Source organism: Pelophylax lessonae, assembly GCF_965119305.1.
Source record: "Pelophylax lessonae genome assembly, chromosome: 10".
In the NCBI taxonomy this organism is placed as follows: Eukaryota; Metazoa; Chordata; class Amphibia; order Anura; family Ranidae; genus Pelophylax; species Pelophylax lessonae.
In genome coordinates, this window is record NC_138777.1 from 213,260,643 (window position 1) to 213,283,695 (window position 23,053).

The 23,053-nt window shown below is 45.1% G+C and overlaps 1 protein-coding gene across 1 annotated transcript in view; it reads right to left on the minus strand.

Annotated features, from left to right (window-relative positions):
* The window catches only part of USP10 (ubiquitin specific peptidase 10), a 101,686-nt gene that overhangs the window by 59,745 nt on the left and 18,888 nt on the right, over positions 1–23,053 (minus strand). The gene's annotated exons all lie outside the window — the stretch shown is intronic.

Genomic DNA, 23,053 nt, shown 5'->3' on the forward strand with positions numbered 1-23,053 from the left:
GACTACAGATAAAAAAAATACAAAACAAAAAAAATCTGACGATCGCATTTCTTGAGGTCCTAAGATGCCCCCAAAATGGTTTAGTTTGGGACGTAGCGTATAAAGTGCAGCAGCCAGTTTGCAGGGGTCAGGACTATGCAATGCACAGAACAGCTTGCGACTATGCAATGCACAGAACAGCTTGCGGATTTTGGTGCTCTAAAGTTATTGCCTCCTTATGGTGGTCATGTGGCGAGTCCCCCTTTAAATAATTGGGGTAAGTGGGGTTTCTCCCTCCCATAACATTGGTGGTCAGAGGGAGCAGTGTTACAGTTTGGCGGAGAAAAGGACAGGCAAGGTTCACCGACTTTCTTTACATTTCCTCTTTCCTTAGATATCTTATTTTAGGCCTAGTGATATCACTGGGTCTCCATGCAGGTGGGAGGGGCCAGCAGGTTGCTGTACTTACCCAAATTTTTTTTTTTTTTTTTTTTTTTTTAAATCGCAACGCGCTGTCTCAGTACTCCTCTCAAGAGCCCTCAGCGCTAATGCAAGCAGTGGGCGGAGTCATGCCAATATCAAAAATACCTCGATAGGTGGGTGTCAGTCTGGAGGTGTGGTCGTTCCCAAACAAGCTGCTTTTGCATGGTAATACCCACGTATTGTGCTGAGTTTCTGTGACGGAAAGGAATAAAAACCAATGAATAAAAGGGGTGGGCCAGGGACAGTCAGACTCAGGAGGAAAAGGTTCGATCAGGGGTCTCCAAACCTAAACAAAGGGCCAATTTACTGTCCTTCAGACTTTAGGGGGGCCAGACTGCGGCCATTAGGAGTACCAAATGCCCCAGCATCAGTGGCAAGGCACGGCGCCCCGCCACTGGGCAAGGCACGGCGCCCCGCCACTGGGCAAGGCACGGCGCCCCGCCACTGGGCAAGGCACGGCGCCCCGCCACTGGGCAAGGCACGGCGCCCCGCCACTGGGCAAGGCACGGCGCCCCGCCACTGGGCAAGGCACAGCGTCCCGCCACTTGTGTCATTGGAAGACATTGTGCACTTCGTTGGGGTCAGTAAATAAAATAGTGCTTCAAGGGCCTGAAGAAAGCAAACGACCGCATCTGGCCCCCGTGCCACAGTTTGGAGACCACTGGGTTAGATGATGCTGGACATCCCCCAGCCAGGAAATGAGGTGGGGTCCATCTTACTTGCTGCAGCTTCTAATGCACATTGTTAAAAGCTCACAGTGTGCAGTAAAATCAGTGTAAGCCATTTCTGTTGAGGTGTGCAAGACTAATGCTGGACAGTTTGTTTTTCGGCCAGTTAATGGGCACAAACCGGTAAACCGGTGGTGATGTTTTTGAGCTGAAAAAAAAATGAAGGACAAGTCTGGAAATTTTCTGCCGAACGAACGATAAATTGAACAGTTAATGTGTTTCTCGTCCAAACTGTTTGCACTTGGTATATGTGAAAAAACGAACGCACACACAATTACGTCCATTGAACGATTTATCGTTCATTACATGATGGTACGATCGTTTGCTCTCAACAGCCGAGTGTTCGTTTTTCGAAAAGGAGTTTGAACGATTTTTCATATAGTGTATGGCCAGCATAAGCCTCAGATCTCCAGTGGGTGGAGCAGTGACAACTTTTTATTGGTGTCACCAGATTCTGACTACTATTGTAGAAGAGAGATCCTGATTCCGGACAAAGGAAAAAAAGAAGCTCAGGTGAGTCCTATGAATCTGAATCATATTAATGGAATTTCAATCCAGCTTAAACTGGAATCAAAAGGTAGAAAAAAAAAAAAAAGCGATCGAAGATCAATTATTGGATTCCTTGCAGACCTCTCACCTTTCCTCCCCTCCACTCTCATGAATGAGTCAACTCAAGTTATAGAGCAAAGGTCTCAATCCCCGCACCCCCCCCCCCTCCCCCACCCCCTGTGAGTTCACATCTCTGCAGCAGAGAGGCTTTTGAACAGAAACAACTTTGTTCTGCACAATGTGGCCTAATCCCGAGATGGCTGCGCGCTCCAAGCCCGGCGGAGAAAAGTGCAGGCCCAGCATGTGGAAGTCTTTGTACGTGAACACGCAGACTGCTGAAACGGCATTAGTGTGACAAATGAAGGTAATCCATGGGCCCGGAGCCAGCAAATCCTATTACAACACACACAGCTCTCCGGCTGCTATTACACGCCGCGGCCACCGAGATCCGCCATGACCAATGTATGACGGAGAGAGATCATTGGATGGCTACTCAGGTGCAAAAGATTTAGTTTTTTGGGTGGACGTCAACTGGACATCTTGTGACTTGATACAAAGTTACAATGTGGGTATAGGATTGTATGGTTGGGTTTTCAATACTGTTTTATTTTTTGTTTTCTATTGGTTGAGCCAGATGGACTTGTGTCTTTTTTCAACCTATGTAATGTACATTCTGATCACTGTTGGAGGGGAGACTGAGAAAATGCTTCCTCCTGCTTGCAGACTGATGACATCATCTCAGCCTAGGTAAAGTCACTGACTAAAGCTTAAAGCGGTTGTAAACCCAAAAACAAAACAAAAAAAAAAAAAAAAAAAAATCGCATACTAGCTCATTATGCATTACTTACCTCAGAACAAAGCCCCGACACGGACCCCCGGACATCGCTGCGGGCGCGGCCATGATCCCTCGTCGTCTCTTCCGGGTTTGGCGGCTCCGGCGCTGTGATTGAATACGGAGAATACGGTAGCTGGCAGCTGCACAAGCATTAGTGTGCAGACTGCCATATGTTGTTGCCACTTGCCATGCTCATTACATTAGAGTGCCCTATAAAGTGCCCCTTAAAAAAAAAAAAAAAGAAAAAAAATGTGCCCAACAGAGTGCTCCCTTGACATAAAATGTGGCCATCAGCGTGCCCCTTATTTTATGCTAAGGGACATGCTGATGAGCATATTTTGTTAAGGGGCACGCTAATGGGCATATTTTATGTTAAGAGCAACGCTGATTTAAATGTTTTGTTTTGCCCATCAGAGTGCCCCCTAACAAAATGTGCCCATCAGCGTGCCCCCTAACATAAAATGTGCCCATCAGCGTGCCCCCTAAAAATTGGCAAAATAAATGGAAAAAATGCGAAACACCGCGTTCGGTATTCGGCCTTCGGTCAAGCATTTCATTATTATTCGGCTTCGGCCAAGAATTTCATTTCGGTGCATCCCTAATATTAATTGTACCAACAGGTAAGCCTTATTATAGGCTTACCTGTAGGTAAAAGTCAAAAAAAGTGGGATACTACCGCTTTAACCACTTCAGCTCCGGAAGGTTTTACCCCCTTAATGACCAGGCCATTCTTTGCGATTCGGAACTGTGTTACTTTAACAATTGCGCGGTCGTGCAACGCTGTACCCAAATACATTGATTCATGTCCTTTTTTTCCCCAAAAATAGAGATTTCTTTTGGTGGTATTTGATCACCTCTGCGGTTTTTAGATTTTGCGCTATAAACAAAAAAAAAAAGAAGAGCGACAATTTTGAAAAAAATATATATTTTTTTTTACTTTCTGCTATTAAACATTCTCAATAAAACAAAAATTAAAATAAAATCAAAAATTTTTATCAGTTTAGGCCAATTTGTATTCTGCTACATATTTTTAGTAAAAAAAAAAAAAACTATTTTAAATTGGTTTGCGCAAAAGTTCTATTGTTTACAAACTATGGGGTAGATTTTTGGACTTTTTTTTTTTTTTTTAGTAATGGCGGCGATAAGCAATTTTTCATAGGGACTGCGACATTGCAGCGGACAAAATCTGACACTGACACTTTTTGGGGACCAGTGACATACATTAATTCAGTAATCAGTGCTATAAATATGCACCGTTACTGTATAAATGACACTGGCAGGGAAGGGGTTAATACTGCGGGTGATCAAGGGGTTAAATGTAAGCCTAAATGTGCTTACTGACTGTGGGGGGGCTCTGTGACAGGGACACAGATCAGGGTTTCAGCTTAGCTGAGACACAATCTTAGTGTGCCTGTCTGACAGGAGAGCAGTCTGCTTTGTTTACATAGGCAGGCGGCTCTCCTGTCAGTTTCACTGACGATCGCGGTAGACCGGCGGTGATCGTGCCAGCACCTCCCACGGTCTGGCTCCCGCTAATTACAGTGGGAGCGCGGCTCCGGCAGCACGCGTGCACCAAGACCGTGTGCACATAATCACAGGATTATGCGCAGCCGAGCCGCCCTGCCACAGTAAATCTGCGTGGGGCAGTTAGCAAGTGGTTGTAAAGGCTCAAGGTTTTTTACCTTCAGGTATTCTATGGATGAAGGTAAAAAAAAAAAAAAAAAAAACCTCCTCTGTGCAGCAAAGAGCCGCTGGATTATTTTTACAGGCATCGGAAGGAGGTGTCCCCCATGCCCACCTTACCAGGCTCTTCTGAGCAATCGGGGAGCCCGGCAAGCATGCGACCGGCGCCATCCGGTTCCTAGGTCACAGTAAAAACTGATGTTGATTTTCCCACTGTGGGACGTCAGAAAGCAGAAGCGACGAGGATTTTGCCACTTCCGGTCTCATATCATATTCGGTCTCAAAACCGGTCTCATATATTCGGTCTCATGGCCGTTACCAGCTTGGAAAAGGATCAGATCAAACCAATCCCAGTTTGATCAGATGCTTTGGAGGCCAGAGGAGACATCTGGGGTCTAATATACCCCAGATCTCTCCAAAAAAAAAAAAGAAGAGCGACTTCCCCTCCCGCTCCTTGTAATGACAGCCGAGCGGCTTCGAAGGCGCATCAGTTGTCTTTACAAGACAGCCGACCGTCGGCTATGGACGCCGGTACTGGGGTGATTCCTCTAGCTGCAGGTATCACTCCGGTACAGCACTTTCCGAAATATCGGCAATATCGGTCACCATGGTGGCTGATTCCGATATATCGGGGAAAGTGCATATTGGCATTCGATATATCGGCTTTGTCGATAATCGGTTTGATCCCAAATTGAAATGAATAGGATTTTGCTCCTTGGGCGTTTTACGAGCTGAAAAACGCTCAGGTGTGAACAGGGCCTAAACAAAATATTTTTCTTTTTCCTTTTTTTTTTTTAAAGCTCCCCCTTTTCCTGCGCGCTCACTCACAAACGCACGCGTCGCTCCCGCACACATGTGGAAAGGACGATCGCACCACACGTGTAGGTGTACCACCACGGACGTCAGAGTGAGAGCAATACTTTTAGCACCAGACCTTCTGTGTAATGGCCTGTACACACAATCAGAAAATCATTCGGAAAATATCGCTTTCAAAAGCGATCGTACGATAATCTGGTCGTTCGTACGATAATCTGGTCGTTCGTACGATAATCTGGTCGTTCGTACATAGCTTCCAAGAGTAGATTAAGACAGGTCGTGCAAAAATTTTTCAATGGGAAAAGCAGGAAAATTTCTCGGACAAGACCGGAACTAATGATTTTCGTTTAACCAGCACAGTTTGCGTCCGAAAATACAATATGACATCAATTTCAAATTTTTTTTTATCTGTCATACGAGAATTTTCGTAACTTTAGTAACCTCTTCATTTAGGATACGAAACTAGGATGCAAAAAAAACAAAAAAAAAAAGATTTGTCCGATAAACTAGTAACCTGTAAAGAATGAGTTCTTAACCTGTGGCCCTCCAGCTGCTGCGGAACTACAAGTCCCATGAGGCCTTGCAAGCCGCTGATCGTTACAAGAATAACCCCCCAAAGGCAGAGGCATGATGGGAATATGGGCAGGATTAGTCCTGCAACAGCTGGAGGGCCACAGGTTGAGCACCCATGCTGTAAATGCTTTTTTTTGCACACCAAACATTTGGTGCCAGTCCGCATGTGTACGCAATGTTAAAGCTTGACATGTTTTGTATCTATTTACTTGGCGTAACATATTTTATACTGCACCAAACAATTGGGTTATATATTATTGTGTTTTTGTGCATTAAAATTAAAGTGTATTTTTTCCAAAAAAACTTTGCGTTTGAAAAACCGCTGAGCAAGTCCCATGTGACACAAATTTGCAACTCTCCCCATTTTATTCTCTAGGGCCTCGACCTAAAAAAAAAAAAAAAAAAAAAAAAAAAAAAAAAAATTATATATATATATATATATATATATATATATATATATATATATATATATATATATATATATATATATATATATATATATATATATATATATATATATATATATATATATATATATATATATATATATATAATATTATATATATTTATTTTTTTTGCATGTTCTCCTTGTTCCTGTGTGGGTTTCCTCTTGGTACTCCACACACTCCAAAGACATGCTGATAGCTAAATTGGCCCCTATGAATGCGAGTTAAGTGGGGTACACACTAGTAGAAAATCTGCCGAAAAATTCCCGTCCGAGGTAAAAATCGTACGATTTTCGGCTAGTGTGTACACAAACACCAACATTTTTATCGTCCAACCCCAGACGACCAATTTTCGTTTAACCACTTGTCGACCGCCGCAAGTACATATACTGCGGCGGTCACCCCCAACCAGGCAAAGTGACGTAGGGGTACGTCACTAGCCTGTCACTCGCTTGTGAGCCAATAGCGGGCGCACGCCTGCCCCGGCTCGTTCCCTAACAAGTCAGTGCGTGTGACCAGCGGACCCGATGTCCGCCGGTCACTCGCGATCGTTCGCCGGGAAGGGAGAAAGGCAGGCGGCTAATGTAAACAAGCCGCCTGTCATTCTCTGTGTAAAAATGGAGATCACACGGTTCTACTATGTAGGACCATTGATCTCTGTTCTTACACCAGTAGCCATGTCCAATCACAGTTAGAAACACGCCCCTAGGACACACTTAAACCCTCCCTCTCCAATACAGTTAACCCCTTCCATGCCAGTGTAATTTTTACAGTAACAGTGCATATGTATAGCACTGAAGCACTGATTACTGCAGTAATGTCACTGGTAACCCCAAAAGTGTCAAAAATGTCAGTCAAGGGTCCGATCTGTCCACCACAGTCCCGCGCAAAAAAAAAAAAAAAAAAAAAAAAAAAAAAAAAAAAATCGCAGATCGCCGCCATTACTCGTTAAAAAAAAAAAATGACAAAAATCTTTCCTATGTTAGTAAACGGGATAACTTTTGCACAAACCAATCAAAATACGCTTTTAGCGATTTTTTTTTACCAAACGTATGTAGCATAAAACAAATTTGCCGAAAATGTTAAAAAATTTTGTTTACATTTTTTTGGGGGGGGAATTTCATATAAAAAAAAATGTGAAAAATATTGTTATTTTTGTAAAATGGACGCTCTTTTTTTGTTTATAGCGCATGATCAAAAAAAATCACAAAGGCGATCAAATACCACCAAAAGAAAGCTCTGTTTGTGGGGAAAAAAAGGACGCCAAATTTGTTTAGGTACAGCATCGCACGACCGCGCAATTGTCTGTTAAAGTCACGCAAAAAAGGCCCTGGTCAGGAAGGGGGTAAAATCTTCCGGGGCTTAAGTGGTTAATGTGTATGCAGTACGTCCGCGAAAAATTGGATACGAAAGACCGCGCCTGATCTGAAGTTGCTGACAACCCGAAGTCTAGGAACAAATGTCCCAAAAAAAAAAAAAAAAAAGACGAGAAATTTCCTGAACATTATGCACTGTCAACTAAAAACGTTTATGACCGCTGAGCATGAGAAAAAAAAATCGGAGGATATTTCGTCCGATTTTCGTCTCGTGTGTACCGGCCTTTAGGGACCTTTAGATTGTAAGCTCGAGGGCAGGGACTATGTGCATGTATAATACAAATGTAAAAACGCTGTAAATTGATGGCGTTATACAAGTAGCTGTAATAAATAATTTGTTGGGGGGTTCTAAGTTTTTTTTCTAGCAAAATAAGAAAAAAAAGTGTTTTGCATTTAGGAGAGGAATGTCGGGATTGGCCAGAATGGAACGAATGTACTTTTTCCAATCTGATTGCACAACTAAAACCCTGACAGATTTTCCAGCTCTTCCCTGCTCCACCCAACAACCTTTAATTTGTTAGGCTCTGGCAAGCCAAATGTGTGACGTTTATCACTATCCGGTCACATGCAATCAAACACCGCAGAGCCGACGTCCCATTAATTCCCTGCAGTCGGGGCCCAAAGAAAACTGCACGAGCCTGAACAGAGCCACCCTTACCTGGAATCGGTCGATGCATTCTACACCCGATGGTTCCATGCAAGCCAGATCTGACATGAGAAGTTCCCATCTGACCTCAGCCATGTGGAGGTGGTGGTGGGGCTGCACTGCACTATACAACATTTCCTATCTACTTCCCACACACACACACATGTAAATGTGCTGAAAATGGTAAATAGGATGGGGGGGGTTGGGGGTAGAAGGGAGTGATAAGAGAAACATTCAGCAGTTATACACACCCTAGCAGTGCACACCTCTCAGGAGACAAAGAGCGCACTCCATGGCTGACAATGATAACAATACCAGACACTTCAATCAGCAGGACACAAGCAGGCATGTACAAAGGACTCCATCAATGGCCATTATACTGGGAGCCAGCAAGCACGTGCTTTCATAAAGAACCCGAGCTTTACACATGCAGGGCAAAGGGAGGCCTCATTCAATGGCTCCCACCAGCCCCCTCCCCCCCAATTTCTCACTTTACCCGTTAAATTTGACCACAGGCTTTCCTTTACACCCTTCACAGGCTTCTCTTCTGGACTGAAATGGCTTACTCTGATTTACCTGCACACTGTGAGCTTCTCACAACGTGTATTACAAGCTGCAACAAGTCAGAGAGAGCCCGTCTCATTTCCTGGCTGGAGGACAGCCAGCTTCATATAGGACTTTCTTGCCCAGCCCCGGCTGCCCCAAGGCCCAGCCCCGACGGCTGCCCCAAGGGCCCAGCCCCGACGGCTGCCCCAAGGGCCCAGCCCCGACGGCTGCCCCAAGGGCCCAGCCCCGACGGCTGCCCCAAGGGCCCAGCCCCGACGGCTGCCCCAAGGGCCCTGACCCGACGGCTGCCCCAAGGGCCCTGACCCGACGGCTGCCCCAAGGGCCCTGACCCGACGGCTGCCCCAAGGGCCCTGACCCGACGGCTGCCCCAAGGGCCCTGACCCGACGGCTGCCCCAAGGGCCCAGCCCCGACGGCTGCCCCAAGGGCCCAGCCCCGACGGCTGCCCCAAGGGCCCTGACCCGACGGCTGCCCCAAGGGCCCAGCCCCGACGACTGCCCAAGGCATCATCCCACAGCAATCTGCGGTGCCACTGATCTCCGTAAAGAGCCAATGACAAGGCTCTTTACTTCTTATGTGATCAGCTGTGTCCAATTACAGCTGATCATATGTAAACAGGGAAATGTTGGTCATCAGCTTTCCTCTCCTCACACTGACAGCATGTAAGGAGAGGAGAGGAGAACTGACCCGTGGCATTTCCTCACGGGGGAGACCTGTACAGATAATCAGGGCACTGATTATCAGTGAAGCCCCAGCAGAGATGCCACTGATGGGGGATAGCCCATCAGTCCCACCTCATAAGTGCAGCGCCCATCCGTGCAGCCCCCAGCAGCACAAGCCCCCTAACAGCGCAGCCCCCAGCAGCGCACATCCGTGCAGCCCCCAGCAGTGAAGGAGAAAAATTACTTATAACATTTTCTAACTAAGAAAAGCATTTTTCAAAATGTTTAGTCTTGTCATTTGTTTAGCAAAAATAAAACCCAGTGGTGACTAAATACCACCAAAAGAAAACTCTCCGTCTCAAAAAAATGATACAAATTTCATATGGGTAGGGTTGCATGACCACACAATTGTCACTCAGTGTGACAGAGCTGAAAATGGCCCTGGGCAGGAAAGGGGGTGAAAGCCCCCGCATTGAAATTGGTAATTAAATTTCAGTCCTTTCAATCATGGAGGCTCAGCACCATATGTGGGCGGTCTGCATACAAATCCAGCCTGCCTAGGAATGCCCACTCCGCTCCAGACTGACACCCACCCACCAAAGCATGTTGCATAACTCCTCCAAAGATCCGGCCCACTGCTTGCATCAGTACTGAGGGCTCTAGAGGGGAGTACTGGGGCAGGGAGCTGTAATGTTTTTGGAAAGCTATGTACAGCACCCTGCCGGCCCCTCCCACCAGCCATGATCTGCATGCATTGCTTAGAGAAGCACAGAGACCCAGCGATTAGACCGCTGGGTCCAACATGAAACTATGCAATGGAATCAGAAATTTAATAATTTCTTCAGAAGTGCATTGTGGTGGGAAACCAGGAAAGCAAATTATAAAATTATTTCAGCTATAAAAAAAAAAAAAAAAAAAAAAACACACATGTCTGTGTCAGGTTGGAATTGGAATCTCTCCCCATCCTGATGTTGCAGTCCCTACTGTGCTCCATTCTGGCACCCAGCATAGCTTCATGGCAGGAACTGCAAGGTCACATGTTCACTCCCATACATCAATTTGCTACAGGGCACAGACAGAAGAGATTTAGCAGTTTGGGGGAGCGAGGTTAAAGTGTTTGGGCAAAATAATTTTTTTATATAATATATATATATATATATATATATATATTATATTATATACACACACACACACACACATATATACACACACACACACTATATATATATATATATATATATTTATATATATATATATTATATTATATTATATATCTATATACACACACACACACACACTTATACATATATATATATATATATATATATATATATATATATATACACATACACACATATACATAGATATACACACACACACACTGGAGATCAAAATTAGAGAACAACCTACAATTTGCTCAATTTCAAGGTCACTGCTTTGTCCTATTTAAAATTATCTAAAACTGGAGTAAAAGAGCAGTTTTGTTTAGCATATTTCATGAGTTTCATATAGTTTGACGGTCAGCTTTCTTGTAATAACCGATGCGGCTAAGGCTAGAATCCCCTCCTCTCCTATTTTCGTGGCTCACCCGGGCTCTCCTGTCCCAACGGGAGACCAGAGCCACCAGCCAACATAACCCCCGGCTGGCCAGCAGTGTTAATTTTGGCAGCAAATTTCGATTTCGTTCTAGTTATAGTCTTATGACTAAAATACTATTTTAGTCTTTTGACTAAGATGCTACTTTAGTTTTAGTCGTATTTTAGTCTTTTGACTAAGATGCTACTTTAGTTTTAGTCGTATTTTAGTCTTTTGACTAAGATGCTATTTTAGTTTTAGTCGTATTTTAGTCTTTTGACCAAGATGCTATTTTAGTTTTAGTCATATTTTAGTCGACTAAAATCTCCAGTACATTTTAGTTGACTAAAATCTCATACATTTTAGTCCACTACATATCGAATAGGTTTAGGTTAATTGTAATGCATTATTTAAACCTCTCTTTAGAATTTCCAAACAAATTATATGCTCCTGGAGTAGAAATCTAATAATAATTATTTACTGTATTAATGTTTGAACACGCACTACAGACACAGATTTAGCCATTGTGATATATAACATTTTTATAAATAAAACCAAGTTTCATAAAGAAAAATTTTTCTTTTTGACCAAACCGAAATGCAACTTTAAAATACAAAAAAAAAAAAAAAAAACTGTAAACTCCATTGTCTGTATGTCTTTGCACATATTACCTGAATATATTACCAACATTAAATATTAAGAAAAACTAGAAGAAAAGGCTTTTTCTTAATTTTTTTCTTTCAGCAGCTTAGTGGATGCTCCTTACTTATGTGTATGCAGTAGTGCAATCCATGTTTAAACTTTAATGTGCGATTATTACATGCTCTGGATGGAATTGTGTTGCCAAATTTAGAAATGGCCAGCAGAGGAGTGTTCACATTTTGATTGTCAATTTTTTATTTAGTTTTAGTTATAGTCTTATGACTAAAATGCCATTTTAGTTTTAGTCATATTTTAGTCATCTGAATGGTTTTAATTTTATCCGTATTTTAGTCGACGAAAACATTTAAGTCGACAAAATAAACACTGCAGGCCAGAGACCTGAACAAAGTCGGAATCAGCTTTGATCGGCTTTCCAATGTAGTAACCTGGAAGCGACGTCACTTCCGGGTTTACTCGGCAGCCAGCAGCATCTGTTTTAAAAGATCTAAAGTATTCATAAATGCTGATTATTGCGTTTTGAATACTTTCAAGTGCAGAGGAGGGGCTTGGGGTCCCTCCATAAAGAGTATCTGTCACTGCCTTAAAGAGCACCTGTCACTGCCTATTACGGTCACAAGTGATGCTTACATTCCATGTGACAGCAATAACTGATCAGATTTTTTTTTTCCCTCCAAGGAGCAGTGTAAAATAATTAAATAAAAAAAAAAAAAATGATATCGCCCCATCCCCCCATGCTCGTACGCCATAGCAAATAGTATCGTCAGGATCTTTAGAGAGCAATAATTCCAGTGCAATACCTCTTCTAACTCTAAACAGGAAACCTTTAAATGTTTTTAAAGGGTAGCCTATGGTGTACAGTAGTTTGTCGCCATTCCAAAAATGTGCGCAATTTTAAAGCATGACATGTTCGGTATCCATTTACTCAGTGTAACATCTTTCACATACAAAAAAAATTGGGCTAACTTTACTGTTTAGTTTTTTTTTTTTTTATATTCATTAAAGTGTATTTTTTTCCCCAAAAAATTGCATTTGAAAGACTGCTGCGCAAATGCAGTCTGACATAAAATATTGCAACGACCGCCATTTTATTCTCTAGGGTCTCTGCTAAGAAAAAAATTCATTCAAAAGCAAGAAGGTGGAGGAGTGCGAGGTCTCTAACATCCACCACCTCCATGTCATCATCATGGAGGAGTGGAAAAGGACTCCAGTGGCAACCTGTGAAGCTCTGGTGAACTCCATGCCCAAGAGGGTTAAGGCAGTGCTGGAAAATAATGGCAGCCACACAAAATATTGACACTTTGGGCCCAATTTAGACATTTTCACTTAGGGGTGTACTCACTTTTGTTGCCAGCGGTTTAGACATAAATTGCTGTGTGTTGAGTTATTTTGAGGGGGACAGCACATTTACACTGTTATACAAGCTGTACACTCACTACTTTATATTGTAGCAAAGTGTCATTTCTTCAGTGTTGTCACATGAAAAGATAGAATAAAATATTTACAAAAAATGTGAGGGGTGTACTTACTTTTGGGAGATACTGTATATATACTTTTGATCTCCCAATAGCCTGCCAACAAACTTTGGGAGATTTACTAAAACTTGCGCACACCGATTCCTATGCAGAGTTGCTCTATATTCTATAAGCTTCCAGATCAATAAACTTGGGTACAACCAGCCTGCCAGATAAGTTTTCTATTGGAGACTGGGAGAAGACAATGGCCCATTGGGGGGGAGGGGGATTCCTCTGTCAGCACTGATGGTGGAATAATGCCAATTTCTTTCTTGCAACCCATGACTGCAGAAAATAAATTTGTATAGTCTATGGCCTGCCTAATGCCTCGTACACACGTTCAGATAATCGTAAGAAAAAAATCTATTTTGAATTGATCGCACGATAATCCGATCGTTAGTACACAGCTTTCCACAGCCGATCACAACATTTCGTCCAACAAAATCCGAAGAGACAAAGGCGAAAACTTATGTCTTACGATAGCCTAGCGAACGACAATCAGTACACTATGAGTCCGCTAAAAATTGATAGACAAAGACCACGCATGATCAGAAACCCAAAAATAACCCGGAAAAAGCCTGGCCGCCATTGTTTTTGTTTTGCTCTATCCGATACGTAGCTACGCAGCCAGAAAGCTTTTTCAGAATCGTACGATAAAAAAAAAAAAATCATACCCAAAGTACGCATTGTTGAATTTGATATTAGTATCACGCAACAAAATGCGAAGGATAAGTCGTCCGATTATCTGAACGTACGAGGAATAAAGATGAATCCACACTATACTTTTGTGGTCTGAATTCCTTTAGATTTACCTTCAACTATGTAGTGCAAGGGCCGGCCAGATTGCATACAAATTAAAAGTGTTTAGGTTTGACCTCATATTATATGGTTTTGGTAAATCTAAAAGATAAAGGTATAGTGTGTATCCAGCTTAGGATTTCCTCTACAAATACAATGTATATAATGTGAGGATCTATAAGCACTGAGCGGGTTAAAAAATGCTAAATCTTATTCCAACAATCCACACCTCCGCGGCATCTCCAGAAAGTGATTGATTCGCAGGATTTCCCACTCCATTCCACATGAATCATTGTGACTTGCAATTCTGATATAATACGGCTTTGTTTACATTAAACGGACGACGGTTCAACCACAGCCAAACATTTCTTTTTTTTTCAGTTTTTCGGCATCTGAACATTTTCTTTGGTCTCACGGGGATTCAATAGGTCAGAGGTGCTGAGTTCCTGGGTCTGTACACCTGCTGTGCCCATGAGGGGCTTCCGCCATCCCTTTGCTGAGTTCCTGGGTCTGTACACCTGCTGTGCCCATGAGGGGCTTCCGCCATCCCTGTGCTGAGTTCCTGGGTCTGTACACCTGCTGTGCCCATGAGGGGCTTCCGCCATCCCTTTGCTGAGTTCCTGGGTCTGTACACCTACTGTGCCCATGAGGGGCTTCCGCCATCCCTGTGCTGAGTTCCTGGGTCTGTACACCTGCTGTGCCCATGAGGGGCTTCCGCCATCTCTGTGCTGAGTTCCTGGGTCTGTACACCTGCTGTGCCCATGAGGGGCTTCCGCCATCCCTGTGCTGAGTTCCTGGGTTTACACCTCCTGCGCCCATTATGAGGGGTTTGGGGTTCCTACCCTCCTTGTGCCGAGTTCCCGGGTCTGTACACCTGCTATGCCCATTATGAGGGTTTGGGGTTCCCACCCTACTTGTGCTGAGTTCCTGGGTCTGTACAGCTTGTGTGCCCTTTATGAGGGATTCCCACCACCCCTGTGCTGAGTTACTGGGTTTACACCTCCTGCGCCCATTATGAGGGGTTTGGGGTTCCTACCCTCCTTGTGCTGAGTTCCCGGGTCTGTACACCTGCTATGCCCATTATGAGGGTTTGGGGTTCCCACCCTACTTGTGCTGAGTTCCTGGGTCTGTACAGCTTGTGTGCCCATTATGAGGGGTTCCCACCATCCCTGTGCTGAGTTACTGGGTCTGTACTCCTGCTGTGCCCATTATGATGGGTTCCCACCATCCCTGTGCTGAACTCCATGGTCTCCACCCCTGCTGTGCCCATTATGAGGGGTTCCCACCATCGCTGTGCTGAGTTACTGGGTCTGTACTCCTGCTGTGCCCATTATGATGGGTTCCCACCATCCCTGTGCTGAACTCCATGGTCTCCACCCCTGCTGTGCCCATTATGAGGGGTTCCCACCATCCCTGTGCTGAGTTCCTGGGTCTGTACACCTGCGGGGTTCCCACCATCCAGACATCTACTCATCAAGGCATTTTGATATTTGCATAACTCTTCCCCAAGAGCCAGCCCACTGCATGCATCAATAATGAGGACTCTTGAGGGTAGAGAGCTGTGATGTTTTTGGAAAGCTATGTACAGCCCCCTGCCAGCCCCTCCCACCAGCCATGATCTGCCTGCATAGCACAGAGAGGCAGAGAGACCCAGTGATGAGATCACTGGGTCCAAAATAAGGACTGGAATGAAAACAGCTTTTATTTAAATATCTCATTAGCATGTTATGGAGCGAGGAACAAGTAAAAGCAAAATAGAAGAAAATTAAACTTCTGCTGTAACAATGAATTATCAGAGCTACAATGACAGTGCGATCGTTCTTTCCCTCCTCCAGCTTCCTGTAGACTCACACATTTGTACAGCACATGGAAGTCGAATTTCACAAGTATGGTGAAGGCGGGAAATCGCTCAAACACATGGCTGTGAACTGATCCTGTGACTCTGCAATTCTAGTGTGCAGATACTAAAAGGCAGCCAAACACTGAGATTCTCACAAACCACGCCACACATTCCGGGCCAATTGAAGAATAGTTTTTTTTTTTTTTAAGAAAATAAATGTACATATTTTTGCAGGGAAAAAAAAAAAAAAAAAAACGTGCAATTATTTTCTGTACTGAAGTCTGCAGAGCATTGCACCAGCAATCAATGTCAGGCTCCTGCATGCAGCTCTGTTACCTGAACCTCTGTACAGGTTTCTGTTACACACCTGTAGGCAGTGTGAATGGACTACGAGTGAGCGATCCGAACAGGCGCAGTCCACTGAGAACTACAAGCCAACTGTCACGGCAGGTCTGAGCATGTTACACCAGGGTGGATTTGATTTAAATAACTACCGTATATACTCGAGTATAAGCCGAGGCCCCTACTTTTAGCACAAAAAGATGGGAAAAATCATTGACTCGAGTATAAGCCTAGGGTGAGAATGCAGGGCGGCTGGCACGGTGCAGGAGAATGCAGGGCGGCTGGCACGGTGCAGGAGAATGCAGGTGACTGGCACGGTGCAGGAGAATGCAGGTGACTGGCACGGTGCAGGAGAATGCAGGGTGACTGGCGCGGTGCAGGAGAATGCAGGGTGACTGGCACGGTGCAGGAGAATGCAGGGCACTGGCATGGTACAGGAGAATGCAGGGTACTGGCATGGTACAAGAGGATCCGGGGTTGTGGGCATACTACAGTAGATGCAGTGGTGTGGGCATGGTACAGGTGGACCATGCCCGGAGCACTGCATCCCTTGTAGTGTGCCCGCAGCCCTGCATAATGGCAGGTAGTGAAGCTGTTTCACTTACCTGTTCCAGAGGCGCCTTCATTTTAAAAATGGCGCCGCCCGGCGCGGACACGTCATTGCGCATGCGCCGCCACCGCTCGTATAATTTCGGCTATTCTCGGCCTCTCCCGAGCGGCGGCGGCGCGGTGACATGTATGCGACGGGCGGCGCCATTTTTAAAGCTTTAGCCCGTCGGAGCGGACTTTTTTTTCCTTGACTCGAGTATAAGCCGAGGGGGACGTTTTCAGCACAAAAAAAATGTGCTGAAAAACTCGGCTTATACTTGAGTATATACGGTAGTAAAAAGGCCTGATTTATATCAACCTCGACGATGCCCTACTGGGCACTTAAACCCCCCTTCCTGCCTAGGCCAATTCTCAGCTTTCATCCCTGTTGCACTTTGAATGACAATTGTGCGGTCATGCAACACTCTACCCATATGACATTTTTATCATTTTTTTTTTTTCAAACAAATAGAGCTTTCTTTTGGTGGCATTTAATCGCTACTGGAGGTTTTTATTTTTTGCTGAACAAAAAAAGACCGAAAATGTTGAAAAAAAACAAACAAACTGTTTCTACAGTTTGTTATAAAATTTGGCAAACAGGTAATTTTTCTCCTTCATTGATGTGCGCTGATGAGGCGGCACTGTTGGGCACTGATAGGCAGCACTCATGGACACTGATGGGCACAAATAGGTGGCACTGATAAGGCGACAGATGAACACTGATAAGGTGGCACTGATGAACACTGATAAGGTGGCACTGATGAACACTGATAAGGTGGCACTGATGAACACTGATAAGGTGGCACTGATGAACACTGATAAGGTGGCACTGATGAACACTGATAAGGTGGCACTCATGGGCACTAATAGGCAGCACTCATGGGCACTAATAGGTGGCACTGACAATGAAAGGCACTGGTGACACTTATGATGGGGCACTGATTGCAACTGGCAGGTGGCACTGATGGACACAATCTGCCCTCTCCTCTTCGGGACCGATATCCCTGTGACAGCAGCCAGCGATCGTTTTTTTTTTTTCCCTCCTCACATTGACAGCGAGAAGGAAAAAAAAAACAGCTGATCGCCGGCTGCTGTTTACTTCACATGATCAGCTGTCATTGGCTGACAGCTGATCACATGGTAAGGGGGCGGACTGCCCCCTAACTCTGATCAGGTAAGTCTCATGGATAAGAGTGAGCCAGGCGCGCTCCAGAGGGATTTTTTTTTTTTTATAATATGTAGTATAATACATTTTTTTTTTAAATTGTGTTTTTTTATTGTTTATAGCGCAAAAAAGAAAAACCTCACAGGTAATCAAATACCACCTTAAGAAAGCCATTTGTGGGGAAAAAGGGACATCAATTGTATTTGGGTACAGTCTCGCAGGAATTGTCAGTTAAAGCAACGCAGTGCCGAATCGCAAAAAAGGGCTTGGTCATTGAGGGGGTAAAACCTTCTGCCGTGGTGACAATTGTCCAGTAGATGGGGAGGAAGGATTCCAGAGCAAGACTCCCCGGGCACCCGGCCCAGCCGGATCCGCAAGTCCAGAAAGTTTGGATTCCAGTCGCCTTCGAGAAGGAGTGCCTCCTGGGGGATCCCCAGAGGGATTGAGGAAAAGGGACCGTCTTGAAAAACAACACCATCAGTCCCAGAACTCGCATGCAGGTCCAAAGAGAAGAGCATGCGCAGAACAGCAACAGTCAACCGCAGTCTAAAGTGCCAAGAGTTTTGACCCCTGAGGCAGAAACACCCTGACCGAGGACAAGTCCAAAGTCAGACTCAGAAAATCCAGTCTCATGGAAAGGACAAGGGATGGTTTCTGAAGGTTCAGAACCTTTATGAAGAGCGTCTGCAATCGCTTGATTTATTCTCCCTGGAGAAGACGGAGGAGGGGACATGATAGCAATTTATAAATATCTCAATGGTGATCTCAGCATAGAAAAACAGCTATTCAGTCAAAGGGATTGCATGAGGACTCGGGGGCATACAATGCGATTAGAGGAGAAGCGTTTTAACCTCAGGCAACGTGGGGGGTTCTTTAATGTTAGGGCTACAAGATTGTGGAATTCTCTACCACAAGAGATGGTTTCTGCGGGAAGTATGGTGGCTTTTAAAAGACTCTTAAGACGTACATCTCAAGAATCAGAACATTCAGGGGTATGAGAGATGATTACGGCCACACACACCTACACAGGTTGAACTGGATGGACTGTTGTCTTTATTAAACCTCACCTACTATGTAACCCACCTGAACTCCACCAGAGTTCCCACGGTGACAACCAACTTCGTTGTCAGCACCGTAGGGGACTCCAAACGGAGAAGCAGAGCGGCAAGAAAACCAGGGCCGATACTCCCCGCTGCCGCAACAGCGCCAGAACCGGTGCCAACACCGTTGTGAAGACCCTAGCAGCATAAGCGAGATCAAAGGGCAACGCCACAAACCAAGAGATCCTTCCCCACTGCAAAAAACGGAGAACCCGTAGCTGTCCAGAACATAACGGGACGTGAAGGTAGGCAGCTTGATGTCTATGGAGGCCAGGAAGCCCCCTTATGTAGATAAGCCACCACCGTGCGAACCAATACCAACTTGAATTTGTGATCTGCACGGAACCAACAAAAGACCAGTAGGTCCAGCTTGTTGAACCAGAGCCTGAACTCCCCCACAGAGCGCCTGTAAGCGATCCGGAGACAGTCGCACATTGGAAGGGAAAAAACCCGATCTTGCAACTGGACCGCATGACCTTCTGAACCCAGTCAGCCTGGGATCCGGGCCAGCCGCAGGTCCTTGACCCCCTCGATGGAAGAGAAAGCACCACTTTTAGGCCACATAGGCCTTCTCAGCAGGTCTGGGAAAAACCAAACCCATGTACGCCAGACCAGGGTCGTCTGGAACCCACGCAGAAGTCTGGAAGGACTTCGCCACATCGACTGTCCCCGAGGGACAAAGAAACTGTTTGCGAGCTGAAAGGGAGGAACCCCGACTGCGACAAAGGCCCTCACCCCTGACAGCCTGTGTCATCCAGGGCAGCGCCAAACAAGCGATCCCCCTGAAAAGAGAGATCCAATAAGACCTTCTTAGAAGTTTGATCCGCAGACCAACACTCCGGTCAAGTAAACTCCGGTCAAGTAAACTCCGGTCAAGTAAACTCCGGTCAAGTAAACTCCGGTCAAGTAAACTCCGGTCAAGTAAACTCCGGTCAAGTAAACTCCGGTCAACCACCGCCAAAAATGACAAGGTGTTATACAAGGGAGCCTCGACCTGCGCAGCGTCGCAAACAAAATGCAGCCCCTGCGCCAGTGGTCCAACAGCTCCTACTGATATGAATCAGAACTGCGTCCGTCAATGAACGATAGAGAAAAGACATCAGTCCATCCAGTCCAACCTATGATGTGTGTGTGTGTTTGCTGTTAACCGTACATTGTATACCCCTGTATGTTGTGGTCTTTAAGGTGCCAATCTATTAGTTTTTTGAAACTATCGATGCTCCCTGCTGATACCACTGCTTGTGGAAGAGAATTCCACATCCTTACTGCTCTGACAGTGAAGAACCCCCTGCGTATTTTAAGGTTAAACCATTTTTCCTCTAGTTTTAGTGAGTGGCCTTGTGTCTTATTGTATTCCCTTTCTCTAAAAAGTTTGTTCCTTATGCTAGGGTCATCACCAGTACAGTATTTGTACATTGATATCATATCCCCCCTCAACCGTCTCTGCTCCAGAGAGAATAAGTTCAGTGCTTGTAGTCTTTCCTCATAGCTGATGTCCTCTATTCCCCTAATTATTTTTGTTGCCCTTCTCTGGACTTTCTCCGGTTCCAGCACATCCTTCCTGAGGACCGGAGCCCAGAACTGGACAGCATACTCCAGATGTGGCCGGACCAGAGTCTTGTAGGGTGGGAGAATAATCTCTTTATTTCTGGAGTGAATCCCCTTTTTTATACACCCCAGTATTCTGTTGGCTTTGCTTGCAGCAGCTTGGCATTGCATGCCACTGCCAAGCCTGTTGTCCACTAGGACCCCCAGATGATTGGATTTCAACTATGTGCTGTGTGTGTACAGTGCAGGGATGGGAGACAGCTAGGCACAGTGTCAGGGGTAGACTGGGTGCAACTGAAATCTGGGGGGGGGGGGGAATAAAAAGCCCTAGTATCCCCCTAGATCCAGCCATGCAGCAGTTACTTGGCTGACGCTAGCTAGCGGGAGTCCCTGCATGTGTCCCTGGTGCTACTGCAAACATGGCATCAGACATTGCTGGCCCTGCTTGTCTAAGCTGGCCACCGCCAAGGGTGCCATGCCAAACACAGCACCCCTCCAGATGTGAACATCCTTTGCTGAAAGTATACCATGCAGCCCGTGGGTTGGACACCCCTGCAGTATACATACATATTAACAGTCTATTTACTTTTTTTCCCCCCATGTGGGGTCTGGATCTGGTCAGTAGAAACCAGATCCAGATTCCCCCCCCCCCCCCCCAATGAAGTTAAATAGCAATAACTCACTTCTAATGGTGTTCTAGCGTTTGCTGCAATCAGCTAGCAGTAGATCGATATGCAGTGATCCATTGCTGTAGAGAGGCTGGACAAAGCAATAAGAGCATCTATACTCAGAATAAGTTTTGTGACATCACATCCTGTCCAATGACAACCCAACGCGTTCACAATGATCTGCTACAGGCGCGCAACCATGCCAGCTTCTCGGCTTAGTGCTGGGTACCATCTGCTACAGACAGGCAATGATTCCAGCTCTAAAGTTGACAGGGGCCACAGGGACTGCTGAGATCAGATGTCATAAAAATGGCACTGGGACAAATTGCAGTCAAACACTGCTTTTTTAAATCTGCAACCAGAACCCAAGAGGTTAAAGGGGGAGGGGGCCACATGGACAAAGTACACCTTGCCTGAACTGCAACATCAGCTCTAGGGCCCTTTCACACTGATACTATTCCCTGCGTTTTTACCTTACAGGACAAACGCAAGAAAAATGTTTTCCTTTAAATCCTAGGGTACTCTTCACACCGCTGCGTTACAGGTGTGCTACGTTTTGAAAAATCCTGCATCTTTGGTGCAGTTTTGAAGAACGCACCAAAAACGTAGCTTCCCATTGAAATAAATGGAAATCACTGTAAAATTGCAGGGGGGGGGGGGGGGGGGAGACGCACTGTGGTTTCTCTTTTTGAGTCACATGTCCATCTTTCACAGGTGCAGGCAACCCAAAAACGCACCTAAAAAACACAGCAAATTTGCAGTAAAAATGCATTTTGCTACGGAGTAAAATCTGAACAGAGGTTTACTATAAGGCCCCTTTCACGCGGGCGACCCAATCCGCCTGTCAGTTTTTCAGGTGGACCTGATCGGATGCTCCATGCATCCCTATGGAGCAGCGGATGTCAGCAGAGACATCTCTGCTCACACCTGCTCCCATCCGTTCCGATCCGTGAAATCCGGATGGATGGAGACCCTATTTTCCATCCGTCTGAAGGATCAGATCGGATGAGAACGGACAGGCGGTCCTTTCTCATCGGATCTTCCCATAGAGGACAGTGGGGATCTGACAGCTCCGTCTCTGCACACAGAGCAGAGACGGAGCTGTCATCCGCCTGCTCAGCAGGGATCGGTGGATCCATCCCCCACTGAGCAGAACGGATTCCGTTGGACGGCGCACTGCCGGTGTGAAAGGGGCCAAACTGGAGTGTGTAAATCCGATGCAGCAGTGCATGGTAGCCAATGAGCTTCTAACCTCCACTTCTTCAAATATGCCTCATACACATGATCAGATAATCGTACGAAAAAAAAAATAAAAAGGCTTTTGAAACGATCGCATGATAATCTGATTGTTAGTACACAGCTTTCGACAGCCAATTGCGACTTAATCCAACAAAATCCAAAGGGTCAAACACAAAAATGTTTGTCGTACGATAGCCTAGCTAACGACAATCGTTTAATCAGTACAGTGTGCGTTCGCTAAAAATCGACAAAGACCACGCATGATCAGAAACCCAAAAATAACCCGGAAAAAGCCTGGCCGCCATTGTTTTTGTTTTGCACTATCCGATACGAAGCTACGCAACCAGGAAGCTTTCCCGAGAATCGTACGAAAAAAAAATAAAAAAATCATGCGTTTAGTACGCATTGTTGAATTTTTTTTTTTTTACATTTAAAATATTTTTATTTTTATTGTTTTTTCTTCAAATACATTACATCTCAAATACATACAAACAGCTCTCTCAGAAATCTATAGAACACACTCCTTTCCCACTCTCCCCACCAAGAGAAGAAAAAAAAAAAAACACGATGTGAAAAATACAAACACATTAAAATTTACACCAATTACCAAATTCACACTCCTTTTTTCATATCTGTGAATAAATTCAAAAAGTATTCCTTACGCATTGTTGAACT